The 25148-nt window shown below is 35.2% G+C and overlaps 5 non-coding genes across 5 annotated transcripts; 3 read left to right on the top strand and 2 right to left on the bottom strand.

The window, feature by feature from the left end:
* Window positions 1–2228: 2228 nt before the first annotated feature.
* TRNAP-UGG (transfer RNA proline (anticodon UGG)) lies at window positions 2229–2302 on the top strand. Its single transcript has one exon. It is a non-coding gene; the product is annotated as a tRNA-Pro (tRNA).
* A 139-nt stretch (window positions 2303–2441) lies between these two features.
* TRNAW-CCA (transfer RNA tryptophan (anticodon CCA)) lies at window positions 2442–2515 on the top strand. Its single transcript has one exon. It is a non-coding gene; the product is annotated as a tRNA-Trp (tRNA).
* A 15575-nt stretch (window positions 2516–18090) lies between these two features.
* Window positions 18091–18163, bottom strand: TRNAF-GAA (transfer RNA phenylalanine (anticodon GAA)). The gene has a single exon. It is a non-coding gene; the product is annotated as a tRNA-Phe (tRNA).
* A 1636-nt stretch (window positions 18164–19799) lies between these two features.
* TRNAT-UGU (transfer RNA threonine (anticodon UGU)) lies at window positions 19800–19872 on the top strand. The gene has a single exon. It is a non-coding gene; the product is annotated as a tRNA-Thr (tRNA).
* Window positions 19873–21084: 1212 nt separating this feature from the next.
* Window positions 21085–21171, bottom strand: TRNAS-GGA (transfer RNA serine (anticodon GGA)). The gene has a single exon. It is a non-coding gene; the product is annotated as a tRNA-Ser (tRNA).
* Between the last annotated feature and the right edge of the window lie 3977 nt (window positions 21172–25148).

Below are 25148 nucleotides of genomic sequence, written 5' to 3'. Positions count from 1 at the left end.
ATATAAAGTATTCGATAGTTATAGTAAATTAATACACAACCTGTACAAGAAGAAATTGATTCTTAATCGTAAAATGCTTGCACAAGTAGCTGTATCAAATCCAAATAATCTTACACGATTTCCAATAAAATAAAGATCATCAATTAAAGGTATAAATAAAGTAATATACTGGAATAATAAAAGATGAATTCCCGGAGTTCCCTCTCCGGGAAGATACAATAAATTAAGATTAAGTGGTAGGAATCAACGAGCTGGATTACTTTCTTTATAATATATATAGGTCTGGCCCTTTCGAATTCGAATAAAACATCAACAATCGGAACTTAAGTTCCGGTTGTTGTTTCTTAAATTTTGGTTGTTGTTTCTTAAGTTTCGATTGGAATTGTACTTTTGCGTTAATTGAGGAATATGTCTATTTTTTCTGGGTCTAGAACCTGTAATTATTGAAATTGACTGGGCTTGAAATTGCTTTTCGTTCTCATAGTTACGAAACGGTAAGAAAGATAAAATACGAGCCTGTTTTATAGCAAGAGTAATTAATCGTTGTTGTTTCAAGGTTAATCTATTTATTCGTCTCGATAATATTTTTCCTTGTTCACTAATAAATCTATTAATTAAACTCATGTTTCTATAATCAATTCGATCTCCCGGGCCAATCCGGGGACGCCTACGAAAAGGTTGTTTAGATTTACGAAAAGGTTGCTTGAATTTACGAAAAGTTTGCTTGGATTTACGAAAGGGTTGCTTGGATTTATTAAAAGTTTGCTTGGATTTACTAAAGGGTTGCTTAGATTTAAGAAAAGGTTGTTTAGATGTATACATGATTTATTCCTTATTTAAAATTTGAAAATTTGAAAATTCACTTCTTTATTTTATTAATTTAGGATCCAGAAGAAGTAGTTTTTCTTTGATCCATATCTTATTTGATTCATATTATAGTATATGAATACCCTCTATACATATGAAATAATATCTACCGGAAATCAGATGAGTTGATTTGTATTTTGTATTCTATACTATGTTTTCTTTATATATTAAATATGAAGTTCTTACTCTTTCTGTTGTTTGGAAAGATCGAACACACGATGTTCCTATTTCTTTATTTCGTGATGAGTCGTATGCTTGCGACAATAACGACAAAATTTTTTGAATTCTAATTGTCCGGGTGTATTGTGGCGATTCTTTTGAGTACTATATCTAGAAATCCCCGTCGATTCCTCATTGGCACCTTTTCGAACACAACTGATGCATTCCAAAATAACTCTGATTCTAACATCTTTTCCCTTGGCCATGAACCTCCTTTTCTTTTTGGATTGACTTAACTTAATTCTTCTACTTATTCTTTTATTCTTCTATTTTGAATCCGAAGAAGAAGAATAAAATTCATTAGAATAATTTTTTTTTATTCTTAAATTAAGTAATAAAAAATAGAGAAATAATTAAAGAATACAATCCTTGTCGAATTAGCAAAGATTTTGGTTCGAAATCCTTTCATTTAATTAGCCAGCCCCACCTTTTCTATGCTCTGATTTCTGAGGCCTTATTTAGCTTGGGTACCCCTTTAAATTGAATTTCTATTTTCAAAAATGGGGTTTACAAAATTTTTAATGACTCTGAGGTTCAACCCAATCCATCTTTTCTTTCTTTTTCCTTCCGATACTAAAAAAAGATTGAAAAGGATCAAATTTTGTCATATCACGAAGAAATCTATCCCTCCCATAGCAATAACTAGAATTAAAAAAAAGGGAATGACAAAGCATCTGGGAATAAACGATTAATTTCTATCAATAAACCTGCTAAAGCACCAAACCATAGAGTACTTAGCACGGGTGCTACAGAGAGATATGTTTTTATATCCCGCATTGAAAATCCTCCTTCCTTGTTGGAATACATATATGATCATAAACTCTTGCCCAAGATTGTTATGCTATATATAAAATGAACCATATCGACGAAATTTTCCTATCCCTAAAAAAGAAAAAGATGACCCCTTCTTCCTATATATTAGCAAGGAAAAGTAATCCTTCTTTTATAGGCGAAATTATATTGGATTTTATATGTATATAATTCCTTAATTATATGAGACCAAAAAGAAGAAATGACACGAGGGTTCTATATATAGATAGAGAAAGAAAGAAGAAGAAAATAGAAAGAAGAAGAAAATTATGATGTGGAAAAGAAGACAGGAATTGTGTACAATGGCATTGTACAACAATTTAATTTGGAAAAGGGATGTAGCGCAGCTTGGTAGCGCGTTTGTTTTGGGTACAAAATGTCACAGGTTCAAATCCTGTCATCCCTACCTATTACTTCTTTCTTCTTTATAGGCAGTAGCGACGAGATCAATTAAAGTAAAGTGGGTATAACTTGAATTTGTGGAGACTATACGTACGTGAGATACATTAGGAATAGAAAAAGATTTTCTTTTTGAATGAATGAAAGCGCTCTTAGTTCAGTTCGGTAGAACGCGGGTCTCCAAAACCCGATGTCGTAGGTTCAAATCCTACAGAGCGTGATTCCATCTATTTTATGTCGAAGCAGAGTAAAATAACTTAACAAAATTGAATTGTAACTCCAATTTCAATTTGACCTCCTCTCTGGTCTGGAGGAGGTCAATCAAAAAAAAATGACTCAATCAAAGATCCAACTGATCCCCACGCCTGTATTGCAAATACGCAGTCACGAATAATCCCGCTAAAGTAATAGGAATTAGGCCTAAGACGATTCCAAATAGAAAAACTTCAATCATTTCGATTTGTTCGAGGGGATAAAAAAAGAGGTACGATCTATCCCTAAATAGTACTCTAAATTATCCACGAATCTCAATGACCAAGAAAAGAATTCCTAATTAGTCTGGAAAAGAGTCGTAGAATGCCAGGAATCCCAAAGAAAGATTTTTCTTTTCTGAATTATAATTATTCAGTCAATTCAAATAAGGCGTATCTTGTTCAAGCCAATAAATAGAGCTGGGGTTATAGTTAAAGCAGCCAGTAGAAAACCAAAATAACTAGTTAAAGTAAGCATGAAAGAGTTAAATTCCATTTATTTTTTTTACTACACTACATATGTTGGTAAAGCATTTACCTAAGTTATGGAAAATTCAGAATTCATCAGTTATTTTAGATAATACTAAAAAACAAGGTAGAGTAAGATACAGAAGTGTAAAAGAAAGTGGATTCATCAGATGATACATGAGTCCCTAATTCCGAATCAAGAGATTTGTTGTGGAATTTGTCAATTGAGTAAAGTAATAATATTAAGAACTAGATCATCTAACCCCATTGAATTTCATTTTTTCATTCAATTTTCAGGGAAATTTTTGAATAAGAGATAAATAAACAATTGAATTTGAAAAAAAAACTTCTTTCTATTTTGGATAATTTCTTTTTCAATAGGACCCTCGTTTTGGAGTGAACGATCGAATATTCCCCTATTCCTTCTTATTTTAACTGATTGTATTCCATATGGAATAAGAGGAGAACAAAAGCATTCCACGACCTGCCAAGGGGCTGTTAAAAAAAAAAAGAAAGCTCTTCCTTGAATTTACTTTATTTTTATTCCTTTTTCGAACTCCAACCAAAGTAGATTCGAAGACGAGTCACTTCAATTATCCTTTTAAGTTCTATTCTATCTTCTGTCTTTCCCTATTTCATCTCGTAAAGTTCCGCGCTCGCAGTTTGGTCAAGAAAGTTAGACCTAATCCAACAAACAATACAAGGATGAATTACGAATTATGAAAGGATAGATTTCACATATACTTGTCCTTGTATTGTGTCAGTATGAGAATATCCTTCCTAAATTATTTATCCAAACCTATTGATCATTAACTTAGATTTTCCAAGATTTTGGCTGCTATTCCGAATTACTCTATATATTCCGAAGCCAATGAAAAGTAAGTAGAACCTACAAAAATGGGGTTTTCTATTGATGCCTTGAATAACATATAGCTTACCTATAGACAAAAAAAATAAAAAAGTAATTATGTTTCGGAACCAGGCAAAACCAGATTGCTGTGCCATAGGAAGGATAGCTATACTAATTCGGTATACTCAAAATACACCTTTGGTACAAAATTGACAATCTCACAAGGATGAAATATCAGTAATTTTCTATTTACTGGTCGATCCCATCTTTTACGGAATCAATTCCTTTTTTGAATGTACAAAAATTTTGGGAGTTCAGCATGTCTGGAAGCACGGGAGAACGTTCTTTTGCTGATATTATTACCAGTATTCGATACTGGGTTATTCATAGCATTACTATACCTTCCCTATTCATTGCGGGTTGGTTATTTGTCAGTACGGGTTTAGCTTATGACGTGTTTGGAAGTCCTAGGCCAAACGAGTATTTCACGGAAAGCCGACAAGGAATTCCGTTAATAACCGACCGTTTTGATTCTTTAGAACAACTCGATGAATTTAGTAGATCCTTTTAGGAGGCCCTCAATGACCATAGATCGAACCTATCCTATTTTTACAGTGCGATGGCTGGCTATTCACGGACTAGCTGTACCTACTGTTTTTTTCTTGGGATCAATATCAGCAATGCAGTTCATCCAACGATAAAACAAATTCCAACTATAGAACTATGACACAATCAAACCCGAATGAACAAAATGTTGAATTGAATCGTACCAGTCTATACTGGGGTTTATTACTCATTTTTGTACTTGCTGTTTTATTTTCCAATTACTTCTTCAATTGAGAGAAAGAAAGAGACTAATAAGAATTCTCTTATCCCATTTGGAAGGATACCATCCTTATAACTACCCATGACTGTTTTTGTCTCTAGCATGACCAATTGATAAAATGTGGAGGAAAGTAGGGGAAATGGCCGATACTACTGGAAGAATTCCTCTTTGGCTGATAGGTACTGTAGCTGGTATTGCTGTGATTGGTTTAGTAGGTGTTTTCTTTTATGGTTCATATTCTGGATTGGGTTCATCTCTATAGTAATCGGAGGGACCAGATTGTAAACATGAAAAAGTAGGAGCTTAGCGGGTCCTTACCCCCCTTTATCTGATTAGAGCGGAAAGGACCCGCGGAATTTTTACTCTTATAACGCGAATTGAATCTATTCGATTCACTCTTATGAAGCAACAAGAAAAAGAGATCACTCGAGGATCCAATATCTTATTCCACGAAGGAAGTATCCTGAAAATCCTTGATTTAGTTTCGAGTAATAAACTAATAAAACCTTAATCAAAACTATTCAACTAGCCTAAAAATAAAAAAAACCTTCAATGGAAGAGTTTACTTTTTTTTTGCAAAATTTCTGTAAATTTGAAGTTGAACTTAATTAAACAAGCCAAGCAATTTGCTCACAATCACAAGAAATTTTTCCCCCGCCATATTTTCTTCCCCTCTGTTTGTCCACTACCTCGGCTAAACCTAAGCAAAAGAAAAAGAGGTCCAAGAGACAGACCCGAATAAAGAAGAAATAGTAATCTTTGACGAATTAGGAAGAAAAAGGATTCTTATTTTGATACAAGAAGAATCGGCACAAGAAAAAGCCTTTTTCTTGTGCCGAATAGACGATTAAGAAGACCTGCAATCCCTCCGAAAAGGAAGAAATTTTAATTTTATTGTTCTCGCCTTTGCCTTGGATTCTCTTCTTTTGCATGGGATATAAATAAGGAATTCCAGACATCTCATAAACAAAAAGCAGTCTAAACAAAAAAAGGATTTCCAAAATAGATCATAGATAATTCTAGCAATTGCCAATAAATCGAGGCTTTTTACCAACTTGATGGTAAGAAATCCCGGGACCTAGAAATTCATTTCGTACAATTGAACCTTTTCAAACTGTTTCTTTTTGAGAACCAAAAAAACTTGTGCCAAAATAACGGATGCGAAGAAGAACAAAAGGCCTTGGACACGTAATGGATCCTGAAGCACGATTTCTGCGTCCCCCTGACCAAAACCTCCCACATTAGGATTGCTTGTTAATGGTTGATCAAGCTTGATGGATTCCCCCTCTGAAACAAGAAGTTCTGGTCCGGGAGGTATAATATCAATCACTTGGCGTCCATCTGATGCATCAACTATGGATATTTCATACCCCCCCTTTTCTTTACGTAGTATTTTTCTTACTATACCTGTTGACGTAGCATTATAGACTGTATTGTTACTCTTGCTACCATCAGGATAGATCTGTCCTCTTCCTCGGTTTCCCCCTACATATATGGGATATTTTAAGAAATGAGCATCTTTCTTCGTAGCAGGATCAGGGGAAAGAATGGGAAAGACAATTTCACTATATTTCTTACCGGGAACAGGGCCTATCACAAGAATGTTTTTTTTATCGGGACGATAACTCTGAAAAGCAAGATTTCCTATCTTTTCTTTTAACTCAGGGGAAATACGATCGGGCGGCGCTAATTCGAATCCCTCGGGCAAAATAAGAACAGCACCTACATTCAACCCTCCCTTTTTTCCATTAGCAAGAACTTGTTTCAATTGCATATCATAAGGAATTCGAAGAACTGCTTCAAATACAGTATCGGGAAGCACAGCTTGGGGAACTTCAATATCGACGGGCTTGCTAGCTAAATGGCAATTGGCACATACAATTCGTCCAGTTGCTTCTCGTGGGTTTTCATAACCCTGCTGCGCAAAAATGGGATATGCATTTGAAATAGATGTCCGAGTTATTACGTATATCATGATCGCTACAGAAATCGATCGAGTTATCTGTTCCTTTACCCAAGAAAAAGTATTTCTATTTTCCATGTCCAATCGCAGATCCAGAATTTCTACAATAAATTAGATAGGTAGCTAAGCTAATCTAGTTCCCTATACACGAATCTGTTGTCATTCTACTGCAACAGTTGTACTGCAATGATGAATACCTTAAAGTAGGTATAAATAGAAAGAATTTTGCTAAAATGGAAAAGGGCTTTCTTTCTAAAAAAGATGCTTGCTAATTTGATTAATATTAATATCGGGAGATCAAATGAATTTATGCTTCACTAATTGAATGATAAATGACTACAAGCGAAGGAGATAGACGATTTAAACAAAAAAAGACCCAAAATTTCAAACATGTATCTAGAATTACTGGAAAACTACAAACAAAAATAGTGAAAATAAGCTCGTTAGGAGCCCATCCAAAATCGTTGTAGACCCAACGAATTACTAGTTCCCAACCACGGGTGGAGTGAAATCCAACAAAAAAATCAGTAACTAAAAGAATAAAAAAAGCTTTTATTGAGTCATTTAAATTATAGAAGAATTCCTGAACCCAAGAATTCAAAATGACAAGTTCCTCTTTACCCAGAAAAAAAGAACCACTTAGAATAGCCAAACAGATTATATTTGTCGAGAAATGCAAAATGGTATGGAGATGATCCTCATTATTTATTTTGACCCATTGTATTATTTCCTTGTGTATTCCTGTAGGAGGTTTTTGTACATGTGTCTTTAGTTTCCCTTTTATCATCTCGTCCAAGAGAGAAAGTTCTTCTAATTCTATGAATCTTTCTAGAATCCTTTTCTCTTGAATATCAGTTAAGAGAGTTTCGGATTGCCTGGTATTCCACCAATTCTTAATCCAAAGTTCCAGACATTTGTTAAATGAGGAAGAGACCCCCCAAGGCAAAAGTACGATAAATACAAGATATAGTAAAGAAGGCAATGCTTTCTTTTTTTTCATTTTTGATCCGTAAATGGAGTTGTTAATGAATATGCTTCATTCGCTGACTCTATTCCATTCCCTGACTCTATATGATGATATTTCTATTTCATGATATTTCTATTTCTTTGAAGCAAAAACTATATAGGTTTGATACCCTGTATCTATTCTTCTTTTTTGTATATTAGTTAGTAGTGGAATTTCAGTGCATTGGGTTCTTTCTTAGATCTAGATGGAATGAAATAGTGAAATAGAATAAAAAAAAAGCCCTTTCGGATGAAAAAAGAAGAATAGTATGCGATATATCTCACTTGGATAAAAAAAAATTAAAAGCAAATTTCTCTTATCCTCGTTTGTTCCTTCCTTTAGATAAATACTTAAAAATCCCCTTACAATAACAAATCCAATTTAGAAGGGACTTCCTCCCCGTGTTGAGAAAACTTTTCTTCTTCCAATTCTTCTTTTCTTCATTCAACTCAGTTCAAAAAAGATACCTCAAAATACTTCAATTGGTACGCGCAAGAAATAGGCCAATTCGGCAGCTTTTTGTTCAATTTCTCGTGGAGTAAAAAATTGATCATCAGTACGAGTCAAGGGAATGATCCCCTGGCCCCGGATTTCCATATAAAGAATACGACGAGGATAAAGACCCTCTTTAACCTGAATTCTAATTGATTGGATATCCCGCATAAGGAATCGAAGGAAGACGCGACGTTTTATTCCAGGGAATCCCCAACGAAAAATGCACACTATTCCCTCTTTTCTATCGAATCGGTCATAACCACTACCTACATTCCACAAAATAGTACACCACAAGTAGGAGCTAATGAATAGGCCTGCGATTCCGTAGAAAGACATCACGACCCCCTGCGGAAAAAAAAGAATTTCTTGAGATGGAAGTATAGATATAATATTCTTACCAAGATAACTGGAAATCCCAACCGATAAGAATCCTAGTGAACCTAGAAAAAGAATACAGGCCCAGAAAAAATTACCCCTTTTTCGAGAACCTTTTAGAAGTTCTACCCATATGTGTTCTGATCGCCAATTCATATTAGATATACTAAATCCAGCAGCGGTCGATTGAAATTGAGAGAATAAGCTAAATAATTTTGACTTTACTTTTTTTGATTCTGAAATCGCCTTCAGCAACTAGTACTCCTGTGAAATAATAGGTTAGATACATTGACTTTCTATTCAAAAAATATTCGTTGATTCAATTAAAATAAATAAAATAAAACTCGCTATACCTGGCTCTGCATATTCATGCATTTATGCTCGTAGCCTATATCCGCATCCATAACCGTTTTTCATTTGTGTGTAGAAAGTGTGTGTAGAAAAAGCCACATACCCTACCATATTATATTACTTACACTAAAAAATACTAGACAATCTTATTTTTTTGCACATAAAGAAATAAAGAAGTCATTGCAATTGCCGGAAATACTAAGCCTACTAAAGGCACGAAAATAGAAGGTAAGTTTAAATCCGTCATGGAATAGGTGTCTCAATTCAAATTTACTATTTCTATCTAGTCGAAAAATATCTTAAGATTCTTATGATATAATTAAGTATATCTATTATAAGGAATATTGACTATTGTATTGTATTTTTTATTTTTAGTTTGAAAAATATTCTGTAAAAAAAATGAAAGGATAATAAGAAAATTCCAAAAAAGGAGAACTAATTAAAAAGATTTTATTTTGATTTTCCCATCCTCATGGCCTTTCTATCTTTCTAATCTAATTTGAAATTGGATTCAAAAGAAAGCGGTTAGAATTTACTTCCTGCATACATACTTCTCTAGAAGCGCATACAATTGATAATACTATATTTTATTATTTTATTATTTTATTTGTATTTCTTTATTGTATTATACCTTAATATATATATTCTAGATATATAGAATAGACGAATCTCGATTTGTCAAGTCTCATGATCATATCATGATCTATTTTTATTCGGCTCAATCTTTTTTTTTTCTAAAAAAGATTGAGCCGAGTTTAATTGCAATCAATTAGAAGAATAAAGAAGAATTACTGCATTTCATAACTGATTTTTTTCTCTTTTTATTTCGTTTCTTTTTTATTTATACCTTCTTTATCTTTAGTTTTATCTAGTTAATCAATAGTATCTACCGGCTCGAACTCGAATTTGATCGCCTTCCATACTTCACAAGCTGCGGCTAGTTCAGGACTCCATTTGCAAGCTGCTCGGATAATTTCATTACCTTCGCGAGCAAGATCGCGCCCTTCGTTACGAGCTTGTACACAGGCTTCTAAAGCCACTCGATTAGCTGCTGCACCAGGTGCATTTCCCCAAGGATGTCCTAAAGTTCCTCCACCAAATTGTAATACAGAATCGTCCCCAAAGATTTCGGTCAGAGCTGGCATATGCCAAACATGAATACCACCTGAAGCTACCGGTATAACACCTGGCATGGATACCCAGTCCTGAGTGAAAAAGATACCGCGAGCACGATCTTTTTCAATAAAATCATCGCGCAATAAATCAACAAAACCTAAAGTCATTTCGCGTTCCCCTTCTAACTTACCTACTACTGTACCGGAGTGGATATGATCTCCCCCAGACATACGCAATGCTTTAGCTAATACACGGAAATGCATACCATGATTTTTCTGTCTATCAATAACTGCATGCATTGCACGGTGAATGTGAAGAAGTAGGCCATTGTCGCGGCAATAATGAGCCAAAGTAGTATTTGCGGTGAATCCCCCAGTTAAGTAGTCATGCATTACAATAGGAACCCCTAATTCTCTTGCAAATACAGCTCTCTTAATCATTTCTTCACATGTACCCGCAGTCGCATTCAAGTAATGCCCCTTGATTTCACCGGTTTCGGCCTGTGATTTATAAATAGCTTCGGCACAAAAGACAAAACGGTCTCTCCAGCGCATAAATGGTTGTGAGTTTACGTTTTCATCATCTTTGGTAAAATCAAGTCCACCACGTAGACACTCATAACACGCTCTCTACCATAATTTTTTGCGGATAATCCCAATTTTGGTTTAATAGTACATCCCAATAAAGGACGACCATACTTGTTCAACTTATCTCTTTCAACTTGGATACCATGAGGCGGGCCTTGGAAAGTTTTTGAATAAGTAGGGGGAATTCGTAGATCCTCCAAACGTAGAGCACGTAGGGCTTTGAAACCAAATACGTTACCTACAATGGAAGTAAACATGTTAGTAACGGAACCCTCTTCAAATAGGTCTAATGGATAAGCTACATAACAGATCCATTGGTTGTCTTCCCCAGCAACAGGCTCGATGTGATAGCATCGTCCTTTGTAACGATCAAGACTGGTAAGTCCATCAGTCCAAACAGTTGTCCATGTACCAGTAGAAGATTCGGCAGCTACTGCAGCCCCTGCTTCTTCGGGCGGAACCCCAGGCTGAGGACTTACTCGGAATGCTGCCAAGATATCAGTATCCTTAGTTTCATACTCTGGGGTGTAGTAAGTCAATTTATAATCTTTAACACCAGCTTGAAATCCAACACCTGCTTTAGTTTCTGTTTGTGGTGACATAAGTCCCTCCCTATAACTCTTGAATTAAGAATTCTCACAATAACAGGGTCTACTCGATGTTAATTAGGCGTAAATGAAACTTTAGAAAAAATCTCGTAAAACAAAAAAAAAGGATATTCAATTAATATAATATCAACTCATTAAAGAAAATTGAGGGCATGCTTAGGTTAATGAATATGTTTCATTCATATATAATGCGTACACCCTGTGTATGTTCTATCCTATAGGAATTCCACTATAGGAATTCGATAGGAATTGAGTTGTTGTTATGGTAAGTTAACACGGTTCGTTATTAAACCATGGATTTGATTTACCAAATCCATAATTATTGTATACTCTTTGATAGATATAGCGCAACCCAAATTAATTCCTAATCCTTATTTTACAAGTTCTTAATAGTTCTCTTTTCTTATTTTGAATGCAAATACCTAACTAAATACTAATAAAATTCTTTGTTGACAGCAATCTATGCTTCACAGTAGTATATATTTTGTATATCGAAGTCCTAGATAGGAAAGTAGAGTAGGCACAGATCCTCCACAAAAGGCAAAATGTATGTATATGAAAAAAAGATTGATTGAACTTTCCAACGGACTCATTCCATGAGTAAACGATTGAATGGGATTCGCTTGGGCAACGAAATCAAGTCCTGGTCCCCTTTTCTCTCTTATTGAATTAACTAATTCATTTCCTTTTTACTTTTGGATTTTTTTTGATTTGATTTGGCATTATTCAACAATAAAAAAAGAAAAATTTCGACAAATTCCTTTTTTTTAATTATGTGATAATTATGAGAACCAATCCTACTACTTCTCCTCCCGGGGTTTCCACAATTGAAGAAAAAAGTACAGGTCGTATCGATCAAATTATTGGACCCGTGCTGGATGTCACTTTTCCCCCAGGCAAGTTACCTTATATTTATAACGCTTTGGTAGTCCAGAGTAGAGACACTGCCGATAAGCAAATTAATGTGACTTGTGAGGTACAACAATTATTAGGAAATAATCGAGTTAGAGCTGTAGCTATGAGTGCTACGGACGGGTTGATGAGAGGAATGGAAGTGATTGACACGGGAGCTCCTCTCAGTGTTCCGGTCGGTGGAGCTACTCTCGGACGAATTTTCAACGTTCTTGGGGAGCCTGTTGACAATTTGGGTCCTGTAGATAGTAGTGCAACGTTCCCTATTCATAGATCTGCGCCTGCCTTTATCGAGTTAGATACGAAATTATCCATCTTTGAAACAGGTATTAAGGTCGTCGATCTTTTAGCTCCTTATCGACGTGGAGGAAAAATAGGACTATTTGGGGGGGCTGGAGTAGGTAAAACAGTACTGATCATGGAATTAATCAATAACATTGCTAAAGCTCATGGGGGCGTATCCGTATTCGGTGGAGTAGGGGAACGGACTCGTGAAGGAAATGATCTTTATATGGAAATGAAGGAATCCGGAGTAATTAATGAAAAAAATATTGAGGAATCAAAGGTAGCTCTAGTCTATGGCCAAATGAATGAACCACCGGGAGCTCGTATGAGAGTTGGTTTAACTGCCCTAACTATGGCGGAATATTTCCGAGATGTTAATAAGCAAGACGTGCTTTTATTTATCGATAATATCTTTCGTTTTGTTCAAGCAGGATCAGAGGTATCCGCTTTATTAGGGAGAATGCCCTCCGCAGTGGGTTATCAACCTACTCTTAGTACAGAAATGGGTTCTTTGCAAGAAAGAATTGCTTCTACTAAAAAGGGATCTATAACTTCGATTCAAGCAGTTTATGTACCTGCAGACGATTTGACCGACCCTGCCCCTGCCACAACATTTGCACATTTGGATGCTACTACCGTACTTTCCAGAGGATTAGCTTCCAAGGGTATTTATCCAGCAGTAGATCCTTTAGATTCAACCTCGACTATGTTACAGCCTCGGATCGTTGGCAACGAACATTATGAAACTGCGCAAAGAGTTAAGGAAACTTTACAACGTTACAAAGAACTTCAGGACATTATCGCAATTCTTGGCTTGGATGAATTATCGGAAGAGGATCGTTTAACTGTAGCAAGAGCAAGAAAAATTGAGCGTTTCTTATCACAACCGTTCTTTGTGGCAGAAGTTTTTACTGGTTCTCCAGGAAAGTATGTTGCTCTTGCGGAAACTATTAGGGGATTTCAACTAATCCTTTCCGGAGAATTAGACGGCCTACCTGAACAGGCTTTTTATTTGGTGGGTAACATCGATGAAGCTAGCACGAAAGCTATAACCTTAGAAGAGGAGAACAAATCGAAGAAATGAAATTAAATCTTTATGTACTGACTCCTAAGCGAATTATTTGGGATTGTGAAGTGAAAGAAATCATTTTATCCACTAATAGTGGCCAAATTGGCGTATTACCAAACCACGCCCCCATTAACACAGCAGTAGATATGGGTCCTTTGAGAATACGCCTCCTCAACGACCAATGGTTAACAGCGGTTCTGTGGAGCGGTTTTGCGAGAATAGTTAATAATGAGATCATCATTTTAGGAAATGATGCGGAACTGGGTAGTGATATTGATCCGGAAGAAGCTCAAAAGGCACTTGAAATAGCCGAAGCTAACTTGAGTAAAGCTGAGGGTACGAAAGATTTGGTTGAAGCGAAGCTCGCTCTCAGACGAGCTAGGATACGAATCGAGGCTGTCAATTGGATTCCCCCATCCAATTGAAGACAATCCAGTGGTTTATAGTTGATACAAGAAAAAGGGAAGAGGGGTAGAAAAAGTTATTAGATAGTGAAGCGAAGTAAGTCCAATGCTATCTAGTAATTTTTCTACCTACTTACCTACTATTGGATTTGAACCAATGACTCCCGCCGTATGAAAGCAATACTCTAACCACTGAGTTAAGTAGGCAATTTATCACCACAAAGGAAGACCCATTACTTCGATCGATTATATATTGAATCCCTTTTCTAAGCAATACCGCTCTGTTATTGGTCTGTTATATACTAAATACTAAACTAAATACTAAACAGATACAGATCAAAGGGGTATCCTCTGGCATTAGAAAATATTCATCTTGACAAGAAATTATCTATATGTTAAGATATCTGTGATAAGGGCTATAGCTCAGTTCGGTAGAGCAACTCGTTTACACGTGCGCCAATGCTTTTCAAAGGAGCTTATTATGCAATGAACATAATCGATCTTATTGCAAAATCAATGTCTTACTTCATAGATTCGAGAGAATAGGGAGAACAGTAGCCTGACAAACAGTCGGTTCAGTCCGATTCAGGTGCCAATTCAGGTGCCTAATCAAATAGAACCCTTATGGATTTGCTAGTTGATAAGGTAAATATCCAGCCCACTAAATGCTAGGCGTAATGAGGATAAGGGCCTCCAAAAAACTTCTTTTCGTTCTATGAACTTTAAGGTGTATGAAGTCTCATAGTTAACTCTTGCAGTGGAACGATAGAGACTCCATTTCACTTAGGTTGATTTAATTTAGACCGGAGGCAGACCTAAGTCAAGGTAATCCTCCTTTGAAACACTTTGGTATTGCTCCTAGATAGATCATAATACAAAAAATCAATCAGAGCACAGGGAGCCATCTCATTATCTTTCCGTAAAGAAAAACTATGGTGGACTAACTGATCTTTAAATCAGTTTATGAAAGAGCCCAATGCAAAAAAATGCATGTTGGGTCTTTGAAACAGTTCAAATCATTTCGATAATAATCCGTTTGATCTGTTTTACCGAGAAGGTCTACGGTTCGAATCCGTATAGCCCTAATATGCCCTTTTTTAGATTTTAGGATCTCTATCCTATGTTTTCTTTAGTTTAGTATAGTTTTCATTTTCTCATTAGTATTTGTTTATAGACTGGATAGGCGCCTGCGACATAGAATAGAGATAAAAGCATTACCAAAGGCTCATTCATCGAAAATCAAAATCATACAGACAGGAAAAGAAAAACGAATTTCTATCAAATCAATAGAAGAAAGGATCCTTTCCCCTGATTTGAATCCCGTCCTCCTTCAAATAGGATATCTCTAGACTTCCCTATAATAACTGCAATGATTTTATCCATTTTGCGAATTCCTACTTTGTTTTAAGTATATTTATTACTTTGTTTATAGATACATTATGTAAATTGATCAACTTTAAATAGAAAAAATAAAGTAAAGAGTAAATAAGAAAACAGAATATTCTGTCTCATAGTTCTGAAATAGAGTTCTTTATTTTTATTTTATAGTATTACTTCTCATTAATTATACTGCATAGATTAGTCCTACTATCTTAATTAGGTTCTAATTTAGTAGTATTCTCATTTTTATTTAATAGTCTCTTATTATTTTATTATTAAATATTAAATAAAGGATAGAGCTATTCTTTTTTCTAGAGATTCTAGAGAAAGCGAGACAAAGTGAAACGAGAAAGTTTTCTTTATATAAGAATTAGATCTACATACACCATATCTAAATAGAATGGAAATCCAAAAGAAAGGGAGTTGGGATTCCATTGGATGAATCTTTAAAGAAGATGCAGCACAGAGGAAACAAAGGCTAAACTAAGCGCTTTTGTTTGAACAAAAAAGATTCTTGTTTCACCGAGGAAAAGAGAGAAGTTCTGGATAAATTGACAATGCTGAATTGAATTGACTAATTTAAGTTCCGCCTATTCCACATTAATGGGAGTACATTATGTTTCTGCTTCACGAATATGATATTTTTTGGACATTTCTAATAATAGCAAGCCTTATTCCTATTTTGGCATTTTCGATTTCAGGACTTTTAGCCCCGGTTAGTGAAGGACCAGAGAAGCTTTCTAGTTATGAATCGGGTATAGAACCCATGGGAGGGGCTTGGGTACAATTCCGAATACGCTATTATATGTTTGCGCTCGTTTTTGTTGTTTTTGATGTGGAAACCGTCTTTCTATACCCTTGGGCAATGAGTTTCGACGTATTGGGTGTATCCGTTTTTATCGAAGCTTTGATTTTCGTGCTTATCTTAGTTGTTGGTTTAGTTTATGCATGGCGAAAAGGAGCCTTGGAATGGTCTTAACTGAATATTTAGACAAAAAAAAAGAAGGAAAAGATTCTATTGAGACAGTTATGAATTTGATTGAGTTTCCCTTACTTGACCAAACAAGTTCCAATTCTGTTATTTCAACTACACCAAATGATCTTTCGAATTGGTCAAGACTCTCCAGTTTATGGCCCCTTCTATACGGTACCAGTTGTTGTTTCATTGAATTTGCTTCATTAATAGGCTCACGATTCGACTTTGATCGTTATGGATTGGTACCAAGATCAAGTCCTAGGCAAGCAGACCTAATTTTAACAGCCGGTACGGTAACAATGAAAATGGCTCCCTCTTTAGTGAGATTATACGAGCAAATGCCTGAACCAAAATACGTCATTGCTATGGGAGCCTGTACTATTACAGGGGGAATGTTCAGTACGGATTCCTATAGTACTGTTCGGGGAGTTGATAAGTTAATTCCTGTGGATGTCTACTTGCCGGGCTGCCCACCTAAACCGGAGGCAGTTATAGATGCCCTAACAAAACTTCGTAAGAAGATATCGCGAGAAATAGTTGAGGATCGAACTCTATCTCAAAATAAAAATAGATGTTTTACTACCAGTCACAAGCTTTATGTTAGGCGCAGTACTCATACAGGAACTTATGAGCAAGAATTGCTCTATCAATCACCATCTACATTAGATATATCTTCTGAAACTTTTTTCAAATCCAAAAGTTCAGTACCTTCCTACAAATTAGTGAATTAGGAGAGGGGCTCTTTTGTGTAGAAAAATAAAAAGCAGGGCAATCTTTCAAACTTGCATCCGAAATGTGAAATATTTATACAAAGAGGGAGAGATGAAGACAATGCAGCAGGGTTGGTTATCTAATTGGCTAGTCAAACATGAGGTGGTTCATAGATCTTTGGGCTTTGATCACCGAGGAATAGAGACTTTACAAATAAAAGCAGGGGATTGGGATTCCATTGCTGTCATTTTATATGTATATGGTTACAATTATTTACGCTCCCAATGTGCTTATGATGTAGCACCCGGTGGATCTTTAGCTAGCGTGTATCATCTTACGAGAATACAATATGGTATAGATAATCCAGAAGAAGTCTGCATAAAAGTCTTTGCCCAAAAGGATAATCCTAGAATTCCGTCTGTCTTCTGGATTTGGAGAAGTGCCGATTTTCAAGAACGCGAATCTTATGATATGGTGGGAATCTCTTATGATAATCATCCGCGCCTTAAACGTATCCTAATGCCTGAAAGTTGGATAGGCTGGCCCTTACGTAAGGATTATATAACCCCCAATTTTTATGAAATACAAGATGCTCATTGAATGATAAGAAATTCATGCTCACTTATACAACACAACTCCAGATTTTATTCAAGTCAAGGAATATTTTTAGGTTCTTTTCCTAGATGAAACGGAATACCTATTTATAATTAATTCCTAATTATACAAAAGCATTCCAGATAGACTGAGCAAAAAAAGGGTTTCATTTGGATTCCCCTATTTTGAAAATCGCATATTAATTTCCTTCATATGAACAGAAAAATAGGATGACTCAAAGAAGTTCTCTACCAGGAACTTTGTACCGCGCACATTACTTAGCACAACTAGGAAAATAAGATAAGATAAAGATAAGCAAGACTAAAAAAATATTCGTCGGAATAGCGGAATACAAAATTAAGAAACGCAAAAAAATAAAGGGGAATCTCACCCCCTTCTTTATCATAAAGAAAAGATATATTTTAAAACTTCTTTAAAAAGAAGTGCCTCTATATTTATATTATAGATTTATCCACTTAGATGAATAAATATTATTAATGAATATGTATCACAATCCATCTCGAGGTATTTGGATCAATACCTATTCGGTGGATCTTTTTTTTTTCTCTGCCAGGAACCAGATTTGAACTGGTGACACGAGGATTTTCAGTCCTCTGCTCTACCAACTGAGCTATCCTGACCTTTTCTTGTGCATCATCCTAGTAGAGTATTTGTATCTATGTCAATTAAAAGGACTAAAAATTAATTAAAGTATTTCAAATTTAAAATTTGAAAATGGGGGGGTAGTCCTATGCATTGTGCATGGTTTACTTAAATAAAACTTAAAAATAGAGTGAATAACCAAGATTTCTTGCCGATACTCTAATAAAAAAGAAATCTATTCAATGAATAGGATAAGATCCATTGAGTTCTCTTCGCATTCCTTTGTGAAAGAGTAGAATGAGAAAGCTAATGAATCTTAAACCCATTGCATTGATAAAAAGAAAAAAAAGAGGATAAATAATAATAATATAGTATAGTTAGGGAATAAAAGAGGATTTGGGGATAGAGGGACTTGAACCCTCACAACTTATAAAGTCGACGGATTTTCCTTTTACTAGAAATTTCATTGTTGTCAGTATTGACATGTAGAATGGGACTCTCTCTTTGTCCTCGTCCGATTAATCCACTTTTTTAAAGATCTCGAAAACTTTGAATTTGAATTGAAGAATTTGATTATTCAATATTCGATTGGAGTGGATTCACAATAATGAAAAAAAAAAATTATGATATGAGTTTTTTATTTCATAATCATTATCATTTCTAATTTCATTTTTAAAAAAGATAAAGAACCTATATTATAATTATAATATAATATGAGTTCTGTGATTAATCGTTTGCTATGTCAGTATCTACGTGTTTATTAAATGTATAAGGTATAAAACCCCTCTTTCTCTAATTTAGAATTAGAAGGAATTCCACTAACAACACAACGTAATTAACTCGATTCGTTAGAACAGCTTCCATTGAGTCTCTGCACCTATCCTTTTCCTTTGTATTCTAGTTCGAGAACCCCTTGTTTTCTCAAAACACGGATTTGGCTCAGGATTGCCCTTTTTTAATTCCAGGGTTTCTCTGAATTTGGAAGTTACCACTTAGCAGGTTTCCATACCAAGGCTCAATACAATCAGTCCGTAGCGTCTACCGATTTCGCCATATCCCCATTTCCCTCTTCTTTGAGACCAGGATTCCTTGTGTAATTTCATCCATCTCTTAGTTTTTTTTTTGAATCATTGAGTTCATCACTCAACGTAGTCTAGCAGTTCAGTTCGACTCTATTTGAGAGACCTCGCTTGCTTATTGCAATTCAGAATTGAATTGATTCTATCCTTGATGTATTTGCAATTCAATCCGAATCAATATATCCAAAAGTTTTTATCTCCCCCACCTCCCGTCTTACTTTTTTATAGTATTCAAAATTATACTATAACGCTTGATATTTATTCTTTTTTTCTAATCAGAATTAGCAATTTTATTTACTCTGACTCTATGTTCCCCTTAGTGAAATATTAATCCTCAAATTATTAACAAATAATAAAGTCTATAATGATCAAATGAAAATACCAATAAATTCTATAATTTTATTTTTTAATATCCTATAGTTAAGCATATCAAGCTAACTTTATCTTTAAGAAGTTTTAGTATTTTTTTATTTTTATAAGTATAACTTCAAATTTAGAACTAGTTAATAGCTAAGATTAATAACTAATATCTGAGATTTTACGGATTTCCTATACTATACCTATTTCTATTTGTTACACTATTTCCGTTATGTAAGCCCACTTAGCTCAGAGGTTAGAGCATCGCATTTGTAATGCGAGGGTCATCGGTTCAAATCCGATAGTCGGCTTTTTTTTTTCTCTATCGATGTTCTACGAACAAGAATCTCTTTTTTCCGAATAAATGGAGAATCCAGGATCTTTTATGTTTTTTACCTTACAATTTTGCTAGATACAAAACAATAAAATAAATAATATATATACAAAAAATAAAGATTTTGATGAAATTCCATTTTTTTGGGTACTTTAGTTGATTTTACTCTGTTTATCCTGTAGTTTAATTCAGTTTTAATTTCGATGTATTCTGTAATGTAAATACAATGAAATTAATTGTGTAAAATGAAATTTCAATAAAATAAAAAAAGGAGTCTTCATGTCCCGTTATCGAGGACCTCGTTTAAAAAAAATACGCCGTCTGGGAGCTTTACAGGACTCACTAGAAAAACACCTAAATCCGGAAGTAATCTTAAAAAAAAATTCAATTCTGGGAAAAAGGAGCAATATCGTATTCGTCTTCAAGAAAAACAGAAATTGCGTTTTCATTATGGTCTGACAGAACGACAATTACTTAGATATGTACATATCGCTGGAAAAGCAAAAAGGTCAACAGGCCAGGTTTTACTACAATTACTTGAAATGCGTTTGGATAATATCCTTTTTCGATTGGGTATGGCTTCAACCATTCCTGGGGCCCGCCAATTAGTCAACCATAGACATATTTTAGTTAATGGTCGTATAGTCAATATACCAAGTTTTCGTTGCAAACCCCGAGATATTATTACTACGAAAGATAACCAAAGATCAAAAGGTCTGGTTCAAAATTATATTGCTTCATCGGACCCGGGGAAATTGCCAAAGCATTTGGCGATTGACACGTTGGAATATAAAGGACTAGTAAATAAAATCCTAGATAGGAAGTGGGTCGGTCTCAAAATAAATGAGTTGTTAGTTGTAGAATATTACTCTCGTCAGACTTGAACTTAACGAAAAAAGGAAAGGTTCATAGAATTTTCTTCCCCTTCCCCTTTCCCCGAACTAAATCGCCCTAAGACCATTACCATTAATTTGTATTTTCCCATCAACTAGCTAAAATTGATTAACCCTAGGATTAGGATCCTTTTTTCTTTTTCCTCTATGTGTATTTTACATACCACAGTAATTTGCTATAGAGAATTTCTAATTTCTATTAAATCAAAATAAGATAATATAAGATATTATTGCTGGAAAAAATTGTTATTTGATTTGATACATTGTGATCCTTAACGTTGATGAATTAAGAAAAACGGAAAGAGAGGGATTCGAACCCTCGGTAAACAAAAGTCTACATAGCAGTTCCAATGCTACGCCTTGAACCGCTCGGCCATCTCTCCTACATAACTTATTATGGAAAATAAACTGAGTGAATAGCGAGTTTTCTTATTCCTGCAGTACAGGTACAACCGCAACCACTCGGGGGTTCCATAGTTCTATTGGAAAAATTCCTTTTGATCTAAGTGGAAGGATACAGGATTTTTTACTAGAAATTGCGCTCGCTATAAAAAAAAAGTTTTAATTTGGGTTTTCCCGCAACTAAAGAAAAAGAAAATGGAAGAATTCTTCTTATTGCATAATAAAATAAAGAAACCTTAGAATTCCGTTTGCATAAGATACGCTACACCATACTATCGAAATCAAAAATAGGGTATGAGACAATTAATAACTTTGAAAACACGAAATAGTTGATAACATAAGTTGTTGTTCAGAAATAGCAAAGTGGAATGAAATCCAGTCTTAGTCAAATATTTCATATCTCTTCGTGTCCAAGCAGAAGGAAAAGGATACAATTTGAGCTGAGCGGAAAATCCATATCTCTATCTCTCTTATCCATTTAAAGCATATGGATTTAGAGTAGAGCATATGGATCAATCTATTTATAATTATAAGAATCGAATGTGTTTGTTTTTATGTTATTTTGTGAAGGAATGAAAACAATTCTATATAGAATGGGTTGGGAATTATGCCTAGATCCCGTGTAAATGGAAATTTCATTGATAAGACCTCCTCAATTGTAGCCAATATTTTATTGCGAATAATTCCGACAACCTCAGGAGAAAAAAAGGCATTTACTTATTATAGAGATGGTGCGATTTGACTCTTTTTTTTTGCTTTTTTTTAGCCCTACCTATACCTCAGTCTTACGAAAAAGAGAGGGGGTTGGCATAGAGAGAACCAAATTTGTAAAGCAAACAAACCCACGCTTCGGGAAGGTGAGGCGAACTAACAATTCCTTCCGTCGTGTATCCTCGATTGATGCGGCTTCAGATACTTCAATTGTATATTTGAGTATTGAGCGAAAGGTTACACCTACAGGATATGGTATGGTATGGATTACAGGCCAATCCTACTCTATTAGTATCCGTAGGCAGCATAGGGGAGAAAAGCACTACACCTAGAAATAGGAATCAACAAGAGAAAAACTTTGTTAGAAATTACCCCTTTCCTGATCGGTATCAGGGCTGGGAAGAATGGTTGGGATAACAAACAACCATCAGGTTTGTACTTTGGATACCCCTATAACCATCAAAGATCGTTGAAGTAGCTAATTCCTCTAAATAGGAGGCGTTGAGAACAAAGAAATTATTGGAGCTATCGTTTTCCTCTAGCATTAATAGAATTCATTGGTGTTAAGAAAAACCTCTTGTGGGAAGGTTGGCTAGAGATTTCTTGGAAAAATACCAGCCCCTTTCGGTTCATAATGAGACGGGACTAATTCTATTTTGATTCTATAGATTATTTCGCTTAGTACTATTATGTACAGAAGGGAGGAGCCGTATGAGATGAAAACCTCATGTACGGTTTTGGAACGGAGATTTTTTGAATAGAATGAACGACCGTAACGGATGTTGGCTCAATCCGAAGGAAATTATGCGGAAGCTTTGCAAAATTATTATGAAGCTACGCGACTAGAAATCGATCCCTATGATCGAAGTTATATACTCTATAACATAGGCCTTATACACACAAGCAATGGAGAGCATACAAAGGCTTTGGAATATTATTTCCGGGCACTAGAACGAAACCCCTTCTTACCGCAAGCTTTTAATAATATGGCCGTGATCTGTCATTACGTGCGACTATCTCCACTATAGAAAGAAAAAAAAAAAGAGAGGATCAAATTTTCTAGTAAATACTAGAAAAAAGGGCTTTCTACATAGGGATCGTAAAAACAACGATTTTTCCCTATCAGCTGTAGGAAGGAAGGACACTTCACGAGAATCAAAAAACGAAGAAAGTATGGCCTATACTACTACTCTATGGATAAAGTTTCTCAAATTGATAGAGAAAGCACCGTAAAGATCAATTAGTGAGCGACTGGGTCGATACAACTAAAAAAAACTGCTTACTTATCCCATGATATGGGGCAAAATTTCAGGAATCCGCTTATGTAATAGAGCCGATCCACTAAGGGATTAAGCAGCGGTGTAGTATCAGATCCCAAAGATAGTAAGTTCTTTTTTCTTTCTTATGGAAAAAAGTCTTTTTCAAGGATTCTATAGAGATTTCATATATGAAAACGGGATAGTTACCTTTCAGAAAATTTGAACGAAGGCTCTATATCTATCTATGCTTCATTCTTCTGAAGGTGGGAAAAAAGATCAAACTGATTATTGATAAAAAATTAGGGTTTGAAACTTAGGTAATTAATTTCTTCTGCTTAACCCAAGAACAAATTGGATCGATTTTTGATAAATCGAATTCAGTTAAGATAGGGGAAATTCAGATAGCAATTTCTGAGCCGTATGAGGTAGGAAACTCTCAAGTACGGTTCTAAGGGAAGGAACTTCCTATTCCGACCGAGGAGAACAGGCCATTCTACAGGGTGATTCGGAAATTGCGGAAGCTTGGTTTGATCAAGCTGCTGAATATTGGAAACAAGCTATAGCGCTTACTCCGGGAAATTATATTGAAGCACAGAACTGGTTGAAGATTACGAAGCGCTTTGAATTTGAATAAGACCATGCTCCTTCTTTTTCATAAAATGGGTGGTTTGGTTGTTGATCCATTAATCAAATAAATTAGGTCGTAAGATCGAATCAAGAATTTCATTATATCCATTTCTTATACCTTCTATTTTATATGATATTTCATAAGAATAAACCATAGGGATAGGGTCTAGAATAGAAGTAATAAACTGAATAAAAAGAGGGGGCAATCTAAATATTGCTAATATATTAGGACCATCTTATTAATAATTCTAATGAGTTATCTTGGAATTTAGAATCAAATAAAAAACCCTATATTATGCTCAAGGAAAGTAGATATAGATAGGAGCTTATGCCCTCAAAAAAAAATACACTAGTTTTCTTAAATTAAAAATAAAAAAGATTTTTTTCTTACGTCGAGAAATATTTGTTTTTCAAGATAAACAATGTCCGTTAGGCACCTAATCTTTATGTCATAATAGACCCGAACACTTGCCTCGGATTGACTTCAATATATAATTGCTCCAGTGAATAACTAAAAAAAAATAGAAGGATGGTAGATAGTAAAGAAAAGAACTAATCACAATATCTATCTTTCAAATCTATCTTTCAAAATCTATCTTTCAAAATATATATCTTTCAAAGATTCACTAAAAAGACAGTTGGCGGGTCTCTTTGTATGTCTTGTCCGGAAAGAGGAGGACTTAATGATTATTCGTTCGCCGGAACCAGAAGTAAAAATTGTTGTGGATAGGGGATCCTGTAAAAACATCTTTTGAGGAATGGGCCAGACCCGGCCATTTCTCAAGAACACTAGCTAAGGGCCCTGATACTACCACTTGGATCTGGAACCTACATGCTGATGCTCACGATTTCGATAGTCATACTGGTGATTTGGAGGAGATTTCTCGAAAAGTCTTTAGTGCTCATTTCGGGCAACTTTCCATTATCTTTCTTTGGTTGAGTGGCATGTACTTTCATGGCGCCCGTTTTTCCAATTATGAAGCATGGCTAAGTGATCCTACTCACATTGGACCCAGTGCTCAGGTAGTTTGGCCTATAGTAGGGCAAGAAATATTGAATGGTGATGTAGGCGGGGGTTTCCGAGGAATCCAAATAACCTCTGGTTTTTTTCAGCTTTGGCGAGCATCTGGAATAACTAGTGAATTACAACTCTATTGTACTGCAATTGGTGCATTGATTTTTGCAGCGTTAATGCTTTTTGCTGGTTGGTTCCATTATCACAAAGCCGCTCCCAAATTGGCCTGGTTCCAAGATGTAGAATCCATGTTGAATCACCACTTAGCGGGATTATTAGGACTTGGGTCTCTTTCTTGGCGGGGCACCAAATTCATGTATCTTTACCAATTAACCAATTTCTTGAC

Source organism: Aegilops tauschii, unplaced genomic scaffold (assembly GCF_002575655.3).
Source record: "Aegilops tauschii subsp. strangulata cultivar AL8/78 unplaced genomic scaffold, Aet v6.0 ptg000968l_obj, whole genome shotgun sequence".
Taxonomy (NCBI): Eukaryota; Viridiplantae; Streptophyta; class Magnoliopsida; order Poales; family Poaceae; genus Aegilops; species Aegilops tauschii.
This window is presented reverse-complemented; position numbering and strand designations above follow the sequence as displayed.